This window comes from Mytilus edulis, chromosome 11 (genome assembly GCF_963676685.1).
Source record: "Mytilus edulis chromosome 11, xbMytEdul2.2, whole genome shotgun sequence".
Taxonomy (NCBI): domain Eukaryota; kingdom Metazoa; phylum Mollusca; class Bivalvia; order Mytilida; family Mytilidae; genus Mytilus; species Mytilus edulis.
Window position 1 is genome coordinate 59,591,611 of NC_092354.1, and position 18,859 is coordinate 59,610,469.

Below are 18,859 nucleotides of genomic sequence, written 5' to 3' on the forward strand. Positions count from 1 at the left end.
AGAAATCAACGAATGTGCTAGTAGTCCATGTCAGAACTCTGGAGTCTGTCATGATTATGTAAACTAGTATCTTTGTACCTGTAAATCTGGTTATACAGGTCAAAACTGTGATATAGGTAAATAAATGTTAAAAACTTCATTAATGATTTCAAAATACTACATTGCACAATTGTGCGGTGCTTTCAAAAGGAGGGAATAGTACTTAAATAAATACATTTGTTAAAGACAGGGTAGCATACACAAAAAGGAGGGAATTGCATTAAGTATCGATTGACTATTATATCAGACGACTATCATAGTATCTTATCATTTTCAAACACGTATATGAATTGAATCGTTCAACTTCGATTATGACGGTAAAACTTATGTCGTGTCGTTCTTCCTCGTTTCTCTATCAGAGCACTATCCTGTTGAGACCACATAGCGTATATTAATGTCATGGGATATGATAGGAATTGTATTCTCAGCCAAATTTGAGTGCTTTTCTAGTGTCTTGTGCATATTCTCTAGCGTATTTATGCTCTTTCTCATCGAATTTTGAATTTTCAAATTTGTATTACTGCGATCCTGGTACTATCATTGTTTAATATCTTGAGTAGAAAATTCGAAAACGTCTGTATAGCTACTTAGAACTTTCAGTCCCAGTAGGAACCATTGGTGTAAAGACAGTGTGTTTTTTACGAACATAATATTCAAGATACTATTGCTAAACTGCGAGATAAAACAAAATACATTATTTAACGATAACCTAAAATATTGCCTTTTCCTTTAAGCAATGTTAAACCAAATACAGTTTTGTTGCTAAATTTGATCAATTTTTTAAATCTCTCTTAATTTCCAAACAACGTGTGTTTTCCAATGTACTTGTGAAGAATCTTCCAATACATGTGAGGTGCTTATAATAGTTTTTATTGTTGTTTTGGATTTTTCACACATTTTTCATCTTAATAGATGCAGAGGACAGAACTTTTAAACATTGACTATTGTATGAAAATAACAAACAGTTATAATACGTACACACAAAAGTTATTGTTTTCGATATAGGAAGCCCCTTCTGAATTTTTATTTCATAATTTACAATTTTTTGTTACTGTCTTATAAGAGCAAGTTATAATTTTCGGAACGTTATGAGTGTAAACAATTGATGTTTCAGAAGTGTATTCGTTTACAAGAACATCAGGACATTATAGTTCATATTCAAAAATATAATTTTCATTTTAGACATAGAATGTCAAAGTAATCCATGTCGGAATGGCGGTATCTGTACCAACAACCAAACAACAGGCCATACATGTCACTGTCCACTCGGATTTACTGGAAATAATTGTGAAAAAGGTACAGTATCCCAATTTCTATTTCCATAAAACTTATTTCACCGATATCTCTGACCATAAGTAAAATTGTATTGGCATCTTTGATACAAATATTACTGTGCGATGAATTGTTTCTTTTTCTAAAATGATTGTTGTTTTCATATTTGTCGCACTTCATTTTTACCACGGTTTTGTCGGTCTCTCTTACAGTTTTCATTGTCCCTTCGGAATCCTTTTTATTTAAAGGCGAGTAACACGATTTGCAACTGCCTGAAACAAAGTGGAATTATTATTTTAAGTCAAAGTCTGAACAACTTCATATGTTGAAATAATTATCAAATACATTAGAATAATAAAAAAGTTTTTTTTAGTAAGAAAACATTTTGAAAAACATACATATTAAAAGAAATATGGAGATAAGTCAATAATAGAAGTATTCATTATAGTTTAAATGAAGTGTATTGGAGCAAGTAAAGGTCACCTTCTCAAGTTAGATAAACTGATAATGTATAGTCACATATAAAAGGCTCCAAAATGAAATTTTAAAAAAACAACAGAAAACTCAGTCTTATTTAAAAATGTAAAATTTGAATCCTAGTACATATGATGAGTTTATTTGCAACCACTGGGTCGATTCCTCTGCTGATGGAATTTTTATTCCTCAAGAGCATCACCAGCCTAGTAATTAGCACTTCTGTGTTGACATGAATTAACATTGATATGGTATTAATTATAAAATAACTTTTTACAAAAATTGGATTTTTTTTTTAAATTAAGGCTTTTCTACCAGGAAGAGATTACCTTAGCAGTATTTGGTAAAAGTTTTAGGAATACTCTTCCACCTCGAACTATATTTATATTTTTGTACCTTTTTTTTATTCGAGCGTAACTTATGAGTCTTTTGTAGACGAAACACGATTCTGTCGCAAATACAATATTTCAATCCTGGTATCTATGATTGGTTTATTTATAATCATTCAATTTTTTAAAAACAAAATATGACAGACATGAACCAACAAATCAACAAAAACCACACACTTACAAGCTCATGACTTAATACATGGACTTAATAAATATGACAAAACTACACAATTCTGTGAGAGTTAAACCTTTGCCATAAACAGTGATGAAACATCACAACAACAGAGCAAACTATAAAAATTAAGTTACATACTCTAATAACAAAACATCGGCATAAGCCCTTTCCCTTCTATAAATATAATATGTATAAATCTGATTCAAATAATATTTTAAGTTATAGAATTATTTTGTTTTTTTACCAAATATGAATTTAAATGTATCTTCCTTTATTCTAAATTTTTATTGATTTTGATACAACGATCGCAATGGACAATTATTTGTTGTGTGATAGTATGATAAGTTGTTTTATTTCTTTTCACTGCTATTTATATATTTATTGAAATCACAACACTATTAGCTATTTGAAAGTATTTGTGCACATCATTAGAAGTGTATAACTCTTTTTTATGTGTTAGTATATTTTTGCGTGAACCTTCTTATATATATATTGGCGAGTTTTAAATGTGTCTGTGGGCCACTAGATATATCTCGGTCGGAAGTCAGAATAAAATTCTCGGAACGTCTCAAAAGTTTTCGATTATTTATACAGGTACTTATCTGAGTCTTTGGTGAGGTTATCTACGTCTTTGATACAGTCCCTCTATGGCTAGGCTACCACGTGACATTGTATGTTTTAACACTCAAAGTAAATTGGAAAGTAAAATAATAAAGACTAAGTTGCAGTCAAAAAATCGTTTAAATATTAGAACCTATTTGCCTTTTCACAAAACATATATATTTTCAATAATATGAATGTTTAGTAATTATCAAGTATAATGATAATGCAATAATATAATTCATGATTTGAGATGGTCCCTGTACTCGTTGTATTTGTAGGATTTATAAACCTGGGAATAGTTTATTGACATACAATGACTAAGAATAAACTATTTCTGAACGTTAAACATTTGCGATTCACAGCATGAAAAATGTCGGCAAGCATGAAAAAAAATAGGAAAACAATATTTCTGTTTAAATATCTATCTAAGGAAAGCAGAAAGATCATCAAACAAAAGGATGTTTTCTGTAAAATAATTAATAGCTTATTTCATCAATAAAAACTACCAGATTAAGGAAATATTCATTGTTAAGGTTAAACTGAAACTGAATTAATTCCTAATCATTATAAAATATGATAATCAAACTTGTAATTGTATACGTGCCTTATGTCTCACATGTTTGATCAGTCATTACATTTATGAAAACTATTTGTAACGTATGCACCAATGAGCCGGGATGCGTACTCAAAATTAGCTATATATGTAAATTTTAAATGGTCGTGAATGAAAAAATACTTGCGTGGTTTCAATTCACAAGGATTTTAAATCCTTGCATCTCACAAAAAACGTAAGTTATGTTTTTAAAAAATGATAATTAAATGCAATGTACTATCATAATGTCATTTATTTTATACTGTTTTAGCGGGGAATTATAAGTCACTGCTTATATTTTGTATAGCAATATATTCATAACATTTAAAAAGAGGTTCATTTGATAAATAAAATGTCCATCCGTAAATACTTGACATCTGTGCTATTGATATTATAATCAACCTATTTTCAGAAAAAAAAATTCACAAACAGGAATGTATGTTTATTATAAAATTTCATTCTTTTTTTTTCTTTCTTTTTCTTTCTTTTATTAGTTCAACCTTATACCATCTAAATATCTGTACTATGATACGGTTTTGAAAATTGAATTAATTTTGTGTTGACCAGCTATACTACATATACACGTCTTGATTCATTCACATTGTACACCCTGTTCATAGGCATACTATCGATTTGCGTTCACAAAAATTCAGGATAAAATGTCAATGAATCCGGAGTCAAGACACTTGAGGAAGGAAGTTTGAAATCCGAATTCAAATATTAGATTAATGTATGTGATGAAGCAAATGCGTATTCTTATCCAGAGTATCAGTGCATATGCTTTCTATTTGTAAAAAAATACTGCGTTCAGGTATGCATATTAATTTCATTCACGAATGCGAATTTTCGCTTTTCTGATCTTAATTCAGGTAGTGTGAGCTTGGAATGTGATATTCAAGCACGATCATCATTGTTTACGGTATTCTGACCTCTAGCTGTACCTCTAGCTTTGCCTCTTTTGTTTTCTCTTTTAAGTAACTGTCCTTTTATATATTTTGACAGGATTTTCTACCTAAGGAATAGATTACTTTATTTGGCTTTTTTTTAACTATTTTAATTTGAGCGTCACTGGTTTCGTCTTTGTAGACTTAACTTGCGTCTGGCGTACAACATGTTAATCCTGGTATCTTTTCTAATCTGCATTTCTTTTTAAATTTGTTCTTTTGAAATTATGTTTATGTATTCATAAAACTTCTGAAAATGAGATATTCTTCAAAACCATGTTTCCCTGTAGAATGTCAGGAAATCCTTAAAATCTGAGATGTTTAATGAGACCACAATAAGTCTCTATATAATAGGTCCACATGAAGCTGGTGTGTTACTCTCAATAAATATATACGAAACATTTTTAAAAGTTGCATGCCATAGGTCGTCTATTCACATGGAAAATTTATCTATACAGTATCTACCAGATTATAAAGCAAACTGAGTGCTTAAATTTATATTGTAATTTGTTTGTCCAATATGTGTTATATATCCGGTTTGTACAAACTGGAATTTGCAATAGGTTTATGAAATGTGATGTACAATCCCAAGTAACAAATGACATATTCGATCTTTGAAATGTATATTCAAAAAGTAGCTGTATATATACACATTTCTATCACAACTATTCAACAGTACTTTCAAACGACGTGTGCAAGAATGTACACAATATTACATATTTCTTATAAAGGTAGTTTAACTTCATCATTCTCTTCTTCTATTCATATTCAATTATTTCAATTCAAATTGAAACAAAAATTCAGTAACAATTTGCTGGTGACAAGTCAGAAGTCTTAGGTTCACGTATTGCTTTTCTCTTTTTTTAAATAAAAAAACTTGTTTCATACTCGTTGTATCTGTTGAAAATAGTAGATACATACTTTGGTTAGAGTGTTTCATAAAATACATATTTTATATATTGTATAGCTAGGAGGATATCGTCTGATCTGAGCTTAGATGAACTCTTTTTTATCAGTTCATCATATTCACACATAGCTGATACGTATAACAATAAATGATTCTCCTGCAATATCAAATCATATTATCTACTTCGGATTTCCCATAAGTATGCTTATAATTTTATTAAAAAAAAAAAAAATATATTTCTATTCGAACAGCTCCTTCTATTATGATCAAGCCAAGTGTATCCCTCGCTAATGTTAAAACAGTTTTAGAAGGATCTAGTGTTTTGACTATTTTGTGTAATGCAGAAGGAATTCCTGTGCCATCTGTAACATGGGAATCTCTCGAAGTGAGTACAAACACTGCGTTAAAGTGAATAATAAAAACGTATGTTTTTATAAACGTTTTTCATAGTTGGATTTTATATTAAGTGAAAAACTAGTGGCTGAAAATATAACATGAAAAGCATTATTATAAAAAGAATTTTAAATACCATTATTATGATTCCAGAATTAATTCCTCATGAAGGAGGAAATCTGCCCAAAACTAAAATAAGTAAAGGAACTTTCATCCAACAACAATTTTATTTCCTTAGTTATTTTTTATATCCTGGTCTGTCTTCCTTAAACGATTAGTGTTATTTGAACATCGGTAAACTACTGTTGTCTTAATGTGTCTGATTTATCAGTGCGATTACTCTCAGATTCTTCCTGCAATATAATGGGTTTCTCTCTAACCATTGCAATAAGTAATGAATTTCCCCATGGTATCTTTCGCCTTGATTTAACAATATTTATTATGAAAATTCTTAAACTGACAATATAAAAGCACGGACTATTTTGACAATACTATTTGTGTTTTTTTAGATGTTTACATAAAATAAATTTGGGGACTGGAACTCCTGCTTTTATCAATGACAGCGATATAGTAATGTATATAGATTAAATTATAAATGTAACACATCGTAGAGTAGTCCGCAGTTATTTTTTTCAAACATATACTCTGTTTACTTAAATTTATATTGACAAGTTAACAATCGGTTAATATGTCTATGTCCAGTTCATTAACTGTAATGACGTCGCAGTCTATATTTTTACAGTTAATCATCCAGTAGATAAATTTCGAAATTTATATAAGTAGATAAGCTTGGAGATGATGTTACTCTGTTTTTCATTGGAATCATCCAGATATCATAAAACATGACAAAATTAGTAGATTTTTGTTATGTTAACTTTCATATAATGTTGAAAATATATATATACTCAGACAAATGGAATTATCACTTGATGCAATAATTTATCTGTTTCATGGGTATATTATAGCTTAACATTTTCCAATTCATGCTGCTACAGGTAATAAAAGTCCGAAGGGAAAACTATTCCTATGATGATGAAAGAGTTATAATTTGATCGATAAGAATCGGCTTGAATCCATTAACAAAAATATACTTTTTTTCATTTTCTAACAGAAACTATCATTACCGCATAATGCAAGGCAGGTAGCCCATTATCTGGTTTTCGAAAATGTATCATCTATAGATGGTGGACACTACGTGTGTACAGCCAAGAATAGCGTCGGTATCGATAGAAAAGTAGTGCAAGTAATTGTGAAAGGTAAGGGATACTTATCATAAGAAATGGTTGGGTATTAGATAAATAAATATTTCATGTTTATTTATTTATTTTAATAAAACGTCAACACATATTACAAAATCACAAAGTTTTGTTTTCTTTTTCGATATATGAATATTTGTATCATTGCAATTTTTCAGACATCTTTCCATCTCATTTTCAGTCTTTTGTAGATTTTGCAATAAATTGTCTCCACAAATAAAACGAGTATTGTTTTGTGACTGAAAATATATAAACGGTCAACTTATTGCTAATTTTGACATTTTTTATACACAAATATTTTGAGTCCTTGTCGAGTTCTTCTTCAGGACCTATTTTTTTCTACAATTATCTCTTTCAACAAGAAATGTTAGAAAAATATGAACATTTTCTAGAATTTGCACTCAGGTCATGTTATCTCCATATTAGTCCTTCATGGCGTTCAATTTGATTACAATTATGTAGGAGTCTCCGTTTCCAGTGTTTACTAAAGATTGTTCAACGAAAGTACAGTTTAGTTGTTTTAATTTATTTTGTCCGAGCTGCACGTGTGTTGTCTGTCCTTTTCTCAAATTCACAGATAGAATTTCACCATGGATAAACAAAACTCTCATCGCAGGGCAAATGCAAAGCGAATCGTGTCAACTGAATGGTTTTAGTCATTTTAAACGTCTTTATGTGAAACAATCAAAATTGTATTGCAGCTATAAATGAACACCTTCATATAGCACCAGTGATACATGCAGAGTCAACCATACAAGTAAAATACTACACAGAAGCTAGGATCACGTGTAACGTGACCGGTGACCCAATTCCGAACGTAGCATGGATTCACAATGATGTAAGAATTTATCATTATGTTCAATATTTTAAATAATTAGCATTACGGCCGCACCTAGTGACGGGTCGTCCTATAATGATCAGTCTATCCGTCCGTCTCTCTGTCCGTAACTACTTGTGTCAGCTCTTTATCTAGAGATATGTTATAATTTCATACTTTATACTTGACATATATGAACCATTACCAGAGGCTTTGCCATAATGTTTGTACAACTTCCCATGTCGTAGTGCAAGGTTAAAAACTTTGGTTTCCGTTGACAACCCCATCTTCAATGGTAAAGATCATATCCGTCCTATATCTTGATAACAGTTATAATTTTATAGTTTATAGTTCACATGTATATTAACCAACACCAGAGGGTTTGTCATAATGTATGTACAACTTCCTTGGTCAAAGGCAAAGGTGAAAAACATTAATTTCAGTTGACAATCCCATAATCTATAGTAGATTAAGTTAGATAAAGGATTAAAAAGTGATTGAGATGACAAAGATTTAATATATTGCGTTAATTAGATCCACACGTCTTTTTGCTAACCTAGCACAAAGCGCAACGTGGGTGACGGTACAACGAACTTTTTTTCAAATATTTTTTTCAATACTTCTCTTTTTTTTTTCTTCTCGAGTATACAAGCTCAGCTTAAATATAAATATGTAATAACCATTGAAGGTGAAGCAGTGGTCATTTGGATTTAGGGGTTGGCGGTACGAAGGTATCACAGATCTGAGGATGTTTTTTTAAAGTAAAAACTAGCGGCGTTCACTCCAAGATTTATTTTACATCGTGTTTGCGAAGGACTCGGGGAATACATGTTTAATATCTTTTTTATCATTCGACTTGGGTTTTTTCTCTGTAGTATTATAAAGGACCAAGACTGTTGAACTTCAGTAAATGCATAAATTCTAAACAAAATGTGTCAAGGATTATGCTATATATTTGAAAAAAAATCTTTTCTTAAGCGTTAAGATTGTAAGGCCATTGAACTGCACTATTACTACATTGTACTAATAAGTAGTTTTTCGAGTTATTCTAAACCATACACTGTCATACCGCCTTCAACATCGTGTTGTGTTTAGTTTTATTAAATTAAAAAAAGAAAGTTATTGTACTGTTCATTATGATGTCTGTGATATATGTCCGGTTCAGATATATTAAGGCCAGGTCAACGTATTTGACGTCACAAAGCCGTGAAGTGCAATTTTATGAAGTGCCTAGCAGACTGATACAGACAGTTGAAACACCGAAAATGTCATTAATAAAGCAGCTTTCATATTCATATCACATCATTATGTGTTAGTATCTATATCAATTAAATCTGCTTCCTGGTATACCATATATCGATCCCTGTCCAGATTATGATGGTTCATTGGTCTCTTTGCATCTTCTCACATTTTAAGATCCTTCTTAAAATTTCCTTTTTTTTTAAACTGTGCAGAATCCTGTTCAATCATCGGGCAACACGCTGGTTATACACAGTGTGACAAACGCAACTACTGGTACTTATACATGTATAGCAACAAATGACGCAGGTAGCAGTCAGGCCAACATCATATTGAAAGTGACCTACGGTAAGAAAATGTGGTTAGAGTTTGGAAAATTATTTGCAAGGAAACCTATAATTTCAAATTAAGAAAGAAGAATACACAGGTATGACATTTTTAATTATTGAATTATGAAAAGAACATTTATCAATAACACCGAATGGTTGAATTTTCTTATCTGAAGACAAAAGAACACAACGTTTATGCTTTGTGGTTTTTATTGATGAACTAGCAACAAACCCATAGAGCAACTTATAAAAGTCGAAATTAGCGCTGAAGAAATTTCTTTTGAAAAAATTAACAGTGTCAGCTTTCAGATTAAAGTTACAGATTACTAAAAGAAAAATTGCAGCCTTTGTTGTGTGCTATACTTTCGGTGAAAAATAATTCCTGAATATTCAATATGAAAAAAACTTAATTTATACATTCTTCACGATCAAACGGCAGCCTCTTTTTTACAGAAGGGCGAAACATACCAGAAGGACTATTGAACTGAAGTGTGTAAAATAAACAGACAACGCCATGGTTTAAGAAAAAAGGCAAATAGACAAACAATAGCACACAAAAACTAAATATAGAAACATAAATACTGAGCAACAAGAACCCCACCAAAAAAAAGCTGGGGGTGATCTCAGGTGCTCCGAAAGGGTAAGTATATCTTGGCACCCGTCGTGTTGTTCATGTAATTACATACCATGTAATAAGTCTAATTCGGTAGGTCACATTAATAAAAGTATACGGGATTTTAACATGAATGGCAGAATTCAAAGGATGACCACTAATACGCCTACACTTTATTCAAGGCTTGAGTTTTAAAATATATAAATAAACAAAAATAATAATAATATTGTGTCAGATAAGCTCTATCGGTTATACAGGAATATGACAGTTGTTTTCTCTTCATTTGATGTGTTTGAGCTTTTGATTTTGTGATTTTATAAGGGAATGTCCGTTTTGAAATCTCCTTGGAGTTCAGTAATTTTGTTATTTAACTTTGTAATCGTCCTCAAAATTTGTCCTCTGTTCTTGGCTTTGTAAAAACTTTCCGTCACTGCGAGTACTCTATTAGTTTTCTTTGAGCTTTTGTTTGTTGCTGTATATTACATTTGCTTTTCGTTTATTCTTTTGTATTGAAATAGATGGTATTGTACTTGAATGTGTTGATGAAGTTCAACTTCTGGGTGTGTATCTTGATTAATGTTTAACGTGGTCATACCATATTGATATTTTAAAAAAGAAGATTTCCACAACAAAATAGTGTATTGAAGAGATTGTAAAGTTGTATGTCAACGTTTAGGCTACTTTAATTATTGTTGTACCATTTGGTCAGGTGCAAAAAAATGTTAGTGCTGTTGATAGAACTTTTAAGCTTAAAAAAGGCAGAATAAATTATTCTGACTACATGTTAATCGGTCGTTCCGTGACTTCAGTACATTAAAACTAGTTGGTACTAGACGTTACGCGATCAACTTTCAATTTTATTTTTATTTGTTGTTTTAAGATGGCGGAATTTCCTTCAAATTATTTTTTAAAGATTTATATCGTATCGTTACTACATTTTTTCTGTCTCAATGTACACTCTTCCATTCCATTACAGTAATAACTATTCCTCTAGCAGAAACAGCAATCGTTTGGCTTCGAAAGTAGAAAATATGATTTACGTGACCATCGAACAAGATTTCGCAGCTACTTCACGTGAAATTTAAATACCATATAAAACATTAATATAACGTGGTCAGCAGGCACAGTTGTCTTTTATGTAGCAAGCCTGTTGTTTTAATCATCAATATTACTTTAACTTGAACTCCTCGTGTATACATTGTCTTTGATTCTGTTGTCATTTAGATGTTCCAAAAATCGTCTCCCCTCCTGTAACATCAGTTATAGTTGCTGGACATGCGCATAACTTTACTTGTATAGCAACAGGACATCCACAACCAACAATTATATGGACATATATTAAACATGGTAAGTGTGATTATTTTCTGATCATTTATTTATGTAACTGCTAAGGGAAAATTCAGGTCTTGGGCAAAAAGAGGCGTGCCGTACCGATAAAAATTACGGTTTTAAGGCAAACAAAAATATTTCGATGAAACAATGTCGAGTGTGTTACGATATTTCACCACTCGAGACACTTAAATATAAATATATAAAGCGCGAGGCTTGCTGAACTTTTTAAAGCTTAAAATTTATCTGTTGAGAGTAGAGAAATGTCATAGGACACGATTTATGACGGTGGCATCTGTTTCTATTGATTTTTATCCTTCCTTTCCTTCCTTTTCAAAGATTGCCAGACAGTTGTGTTTTATATATGTGACATCATGTATGGTCGCCTTTTTTCAAGACTTTACAGTAGGAAATTTTAACATAACTAGATATTTACGATTTTATATCATGTCTATACTTTTTTGGCACTCAAATTTCGTATGACTTTTTTACACGTAATCCATTACACTGATTGACATTTTGGTCTGAAAAACATTATACAATTACTGTCTTTTGATTTGGTAAATATGCGGTTTTATTGACTTTTGAAAAAATGATATTCATATTCCGAGAGAAATGTATGTAATGGCAGTTATTAACCAAAACCAATTGTACATCAATCGTTTTTTTTTACCAAAATAGTGCAGGTAAAAGCACGCGACGTTATGCGCGGTGAATATCCTTTTTCCGCAGGTGAATATGCTTATTTATTCAAAATCCCATTCATATAGAAAAACCTACTAAAGTTTTATCAATATGGAATAATATTAATTATTTGCATGATGACTCAAGCCATTTTAAACTGAATTCATAGTTTTTTCGTATGTTGTGACTGAGCGTTCACAAACATGTTTAACACCGCCACATTTTGTAGACAACATCGTCTTTTATGAAATGATGAACATTGTTCATTTCAATTTTCAGTTTATCAAACATACAACAGACATGCCGTCACATCAGCTGCTTAAACATGATTCAGTACTGACTTTGAACTCTATGAGTACACAAGAATCGGGTCTACTGACATGTTCTGCACAGAATGAATTTGGAGAGGACCATGTGTCCGTTTCGGTTATTGTGAGAAGTCGTGAGTATATTTACATATGTACAATCGTACAAAATGAAAACACTTAATATATTTGGTACGTTTACATTTCTATGTATAAACTTTCTGCGTGAATTCTTAAACCCCATAATTTGGAAGCCATGTTGTATAAGTACTTGGAAAAAATGAAAAGAAAAGAAAACCAAAGTAAAAGTTGCAACCCATGTTTCGTTATTGAAGAATCACCTACTGAGCTGATAATACTCGCGGGGACTAGCATTCTATCAGAAAAGGTTTAGGTGCAGTTTTAGAAAATGAACACAACCTTTTAAATTTAAAAGGAAATTGTCATCGTTAGGTATTAGAAAATTATTAACTTGCAGCCGGAAAAAATTCAGAAATTCATAATGATTTTTAACGTAGAAAGCATTCTTGCTTTTCTTTTAAATGTCTACGTTATAAAAAGAGTAAAAAAGGGAACATTTTATTCAATAGACATTGGGAACTTTTATTTCATTTATATAATTTCGTTCCGGTGTCATGTTTTGCTAGATGCATGATTAGAAGCATACGATACAGTTACAGGGACTGTAATGACGTAACGACATCAGAAGTCTACATATCGGGCAAGGATGCATTTTTCCAGTGATTTAATTATAAGCTTGAAAACGAGTACATGAACTCCTCTTTTTTAAAAGGACATTTGACTTGACACTGAAAATTATGTTGTGTGCAGCAAAAATCATGACTCTTTTATAAGAATTTCTACACAAATTAAGAGAATACTTTTGTGCACAGATATTCCAAATCGTTTAACAAAAAATCGCATGTGATTGATATCCTTTGAAACAATAAAAAGTTAAGTGTGTCTGTTCAAAAGATAGAAACCGAAATTTTAAGTAGATGTCTAAAATTCCGAATTTCTATATAGCTAGCTCATGAAGATATATTTTTATTAACTATTTAAATAAAGTAGGAGAAAAATAGCGTGTATGCAAATGTTTCTAAAACTTTACCGCGGGATCAAAACTGTACCGTATGCCCTTAACAAACATATACCTTTAAATTTATTTGATTTGTTTGTATTATTTTACAGCGAATCCAGTTGGTTAAGATGTGGACTTAACTGATAGCAACCACTTTGAGTCTAAATAAAATTTTGAAATACATAGATTATTTCTTACATACAAATACAAAGAACCGTTCATTATTTAATATTATTCAGTTACACCCATGTATTTACGACAACGACATGCAAGACTTTCTCACAGGACAGTGTGTGTAGTACGACACTGTACTGAAATAGACTTGATAAGTCCAATGCCTCAGACAGAACAGGATACTGTCTAATACGTGTAAAAGACAGATGTAGTCATTCAGACTGTTAAATAAATTGTGTCCACATCATCTAACCTGCAACAGCATTCATCCTGCTACTAATTTAAGCATTTGTTGCTTTAATAAGGTGTTTAAAATTCTGAAAACTTAATTTATCTGCATTATTCGATCCCTATAGACAAATACATGAACGAAGTGTAACAACCTATGCTAGCAAACAATTATTTATAGCTTATTTAACGTTAAAACAATTTTCCAAAATAAACTAATGTTACTTTATTCAAATACAAAGACTTTGTTAGCTAAATCTACAAACATGACAAATTTTAATTAGATATTCTGATTTTTTATTATAAAAGATAAACATGTTCACCTATACGAAGTATTTCTCAACTCACAAGCGACGTGTTTTCAAGATCTCATATCTGTTCGTACAAGCTAAGTCGTTTGATCTGGGTTTTATTACGCTTTTGCCGTAATTTATATTTTATACATTAAACGCTGACGGGGGATGCATACCACGAAATAGACGTCAATTTCACTTTTAATGCAGTCGATGTTGATCCATTTGTTTTTGATATATTGAAGATTGAAGATTCAATAGTTTATTAAAGTATCACCACATACATACAAGTATAAACACAATTAATATCAATTACACAATATAAAATTTAGAATGCATTTGCCATTCTTAAAAGAACTATGAGAGACTGTTATATACAATTATAAAACAACAGAATTAAAACAAAAGTTTTGTTATTTATACAAAGCATAAAAGTGCAATATCACCATGCACATCCACGGATAAAACCTGATGCATGTAGTACATAATAAAAATTAAAAAATATACTGAATTTATTAAGTGCGATATTAGCCCTCGGCATCCAAGCTGACAGGCGTTCAAAATATGACAACCTTAGTATACAATAAAACATCAAGTGTGTATTTTCTTGAGTATACAGTAAAAATGAAATAATCGAGAGAAAAAAAGAACAACATCAACTATCTCACAGATAAAAAAAAAACTATTTTGGTATTTAAAAACTTGCAATGCCAGCATTTCATGTATACGGTAGTTGACTTGTGTGACGATATCTGTTATCAGAGGTAATACCCACTGTCTTTGTTATACTTTTGACCTTTTATTAATACGTGTCAACCATTGTCAGTGTCAATGTCAAAACAGATAAAGAAGAACCGTCTGGAATGGAATTTAAACTTTTGAGTACGTATGTATAAAAATACCTGCAGAAATATTAAATAAAGTAAATGAATAAGATAAATGAATTTACAACACTATGTTCTAATTAGTTATGTAGTGCTCTGTTTAAAGAAACATCACTAGTATAAAACTTATGTTTGTGGTTAATATGGGATTTACATCATCGTATCGATACCTTTTGATATCCGTGTACTTTTTTTTTCAAATAAGATTTGTATTCTTTATTTTTTATTTAAATCTTTAATTGGAAAATGATTTATTATCGCCTTTTGCCACGGTGTCACTTATTTCAAAGGAGCTTAAGAATAGAATAACTTAGTTATGTTTAGCAAAACATATATCCTTATGTTTTATTTACACATTAACACATGACAAGATAGCTTTTTCAACTGATTTGTACTTACCTGCAACTGTACATGTGATGTACAAATCAGTTGAAATAAAATATACCATCAGAAGAATACAAATAGAAATAAATCTAACATAAACACTAACATAGAAAAATTAAACGTGAAAGGGTACGTGTAACCCCTAAACAATAACACTAAGTACAGTTCTGAGTGTATGACTTGCAGTTACTGGCAGCTAGGTCAAAGCCAAAAACAACTTATGACGAAGCATGCATTTAAGACTAGAATATCCTTATATTTGATGAGTTTATTACAACCTGAACACATAAAAAAACAATACAAGACCTAGTAGTTTGATAAACACAGTGTAATTTCAATTATTTTCATATTTCTTTAAAGTATGAACGAAACATTTGGTGATTAGTTTTAAAACTTATTTGCTTCATGTTTAACTTCTACATATGACGTTAATTAAAGTTTTTGTTTAAAATTATTAAATATGTCTTTGATCCATTGCGATTGCACATCAATGGTACCATATAGACTTGATAGAACAGTTTGAAATCTGTGAATTATTAAACATTAATGGCGAGATGTCATTGTAACAAATATAATGCGATCTGTAATGTGAAGGGAAACTTGCAGATATAAATGTATTTTGTTTGAATTTTTGTACAAATTATCATATGTCGTTGCAGATATCGTTATACAGAGTGTTCTGTTGGTTTTGACAAAAGGTAAGATCAATAGAAAACTACTTTTTTGATTGAAATATATATGTCGTGTACAAGTTGTGAGTATGTACATTTTATAACGTGTACAATGCAAAATTATAAGTTATAACATGTACAAAATTAAACCATTATAAACGTTGGTCGTTGAATAACCCATATTAACAAAACCTATTCAACTACAGGAAAACGGACTTTCTACGCTTATAATATGACTTCAGCTTCAATATTGCCACCTGTTGATCAGAGATTATGAAAACCATTGTGTTGTAGAAGCTTAACTCCCTGTTGTTTTCAACAACAATTTTCATCAATCTGAAGGTTTCATATAAAATATTTCATTTTATATAGAATATCATGTATCATATATTAGAAGATTCGCTAATTTACCCTTTTGACGGTATAAACAACGATAAATTTTCTGTATTTACCAATTGATGGGTGTCAAAACAATTGTTAATAAAACTAAAATATATATGCTTCATCTCTTGATCTTCTTTCGATACTTACGTAAGTTAACAAACGTGATTGATTTAACTGTTCAATAGTCAGCTTACAATTTCTTAGCAGTAGCATACCATCTGCCGCAACTTACGGCGTTTGCATATCTCAAAAGATACGTTATACTCATGCATGTTCTCAGTATCCTAACTTCAGGTGCAAAGTAGTGTTCGATACATCAAATCTGCACCAACAAAGTTATGAAAAAGAACGAGTGAAATCAACACCTACAAAATTTTACAGTCACCACACCGACAGTGACTGATACGTAATTATTGTGTCTTTACTCACAACCAAAAAAATGTAAAGTTGTGGTAAAATGTGACATTAAGACTGAATGTGGCTTCGCATTGTTGGTGATGCATGTAGATATTCACGAATGCACGAAACGCATGAAACAAATATCAGTGGTGTTCGGCCACGAGTTGATTATTTTTCGAAATTTGAAATCCTTGATCAGTTAATACTTTTATTAATCAAAAATAAACTTTTCAAAGGAATTAAGTAGAAAGTGCAAGAACATTCCTGAAGACTCGGTCACACCTTACCGGATAAGACAAACGGATGAAAATAAAAGTTGTCCGTTGACAAAATTTTTATCCGTTGGGAGTCCGTTGATGTACTGACCAAATAAAATGGACGCTTAACGAATGCATAACGGACATGCAACGGATAAAACGGATAAACAAGATATACGGAAAAATTAACGGCGACAATAATAATACATGTAAATCGCATTAATATTCAAAATGTTTCTGTGTAACTGGTTTTGAATTGTTCTTCAAAATGCCGTCAAAGCCTTAATAAGAGCTGCTTGATTGTGAAGACGTGACCTTACTCAAAACAAAATCATGAACCTTAAGGAATCTAATTGGCATTTCTGACGTGAAATTTTCAATTGGCACTTATCTGTTTCAGATCCGTTCATCATCCGTTTTATCCGTTATACGTCCGGTAGAAGTCCGTTTCACATCCGTTCAACATCCGTTTTATCCGTTAGACGTCGGTTAGAAGTCCGTTGGTGAACTTATTTGCCAGACCTCCAACGGATGTATAACGGACACGTAACGGATACAAAACGAAAACAAAACGGACGAGTATCGTACAAAACGGACGGCTACCGGACGTTCAACGGACATTTCATCGGCCGTTAGACATCTGTTCAAAGTTTTGAACATGCTCAAAATTTTCCACCGGACAGAACGGACGTCGACGGATAAAATGTACGCTTAACGGACATGCAACGGATATGAACGAACGTCTCTCGGATAAGAACGGACGTCTAACGTATATGAACGGATTGAAAAAAGTTATCCGTTAAGCGTCCGTTCAAGCTATCCGTTAAGGTATGACCGAGGCTTTAGTAACACATTCAATGTTGATGCGACTTCACCGACAACGTATTGACTGTTTGATTTATTGTTGTTTCCATTTTCAAAAGTTTAGTGCTATTTCGTGGCGGTTAGCTTTTAATGGTGGATAAAGGAGAGAATCGAGATGCAGTGCTAAATTGACAATCCTAGTCAATAAAAATTCTTTCAGGTTGAACAAATAAAAATAAGTAATGTATCAAATTATATGAATAGTTAAATCAATATAGATAAGTAATGAAACACATTCAATGAATTCAATTTAACAATTAAATGTATACTTATTTATCGATATTGCTATCCAAACATGTTCTAGAAAAAGGACCCTCATGATATGTTAAGCGTTCAACAGTCAGAATCAGTGCAAGGGTAGAACTAACAACAAAATGTATAGGTAAGAACTTTAAAGTGAGGTCAACTGTTGGTATCACATTTTAAGTATCAACTACAAATTTCAATATCTGTATAGGTTTCTGTCGGACAAACTAATACAATTGTCTCAACTTGTCAACGTGTACCATCTACTTAATTTCGTATTATTGTTCTGTTTTTTAAAACATTTAGGAGAGTGTCTGATCTACTTAAGGTGTGGCCATGGATATCGAACGAATTGTGTTTCCCCTTACTGCACATGTGTATGTGATAGCGGATGGAAAGGAGGTTGCTGTTCACATCGTATGTATTTTCTTACCACTTAAAATAACTAAATAACTAAAATAAAATGAAAAAGTATCACTTAAGGTATCCAGGTTATTTTTGTATATCCTGAGAGCTATATAATGATGTTTTGGAATCGTCACATGCGTCTATAGAGATAGTTTCCAGATTAAAATAGATCACCATTTTTGTTAAAGTGCAAGTTCAAGTCTTTTTCATACTCATAGAGACGGCG

The 18,859-nt window shown here is 31.4% G+C and overlaps 1 long non-coding RNA gene across 1 annotated transcript; it reads left to right on the forward strand.

Moving 5' to 3' along the window:
• LOC139494912 (uncharacterized) lies at window positions 1-7,876 on the forward strand. Its single transcript, XR_011657206.1, has 5 exons — window positions 1-116; window positions 1,222-1,335; window positions 5,647-5,780; window positions 6,900-7,044; window positions 7,746-7,876. It is a non-coding gene; the product is annotated as an uncharacterized lncRNA (long non-coding RNA).
• The last annotated feature ends 10,983 nt before the right edge of the window (window positions 7,877-18,859 follow it).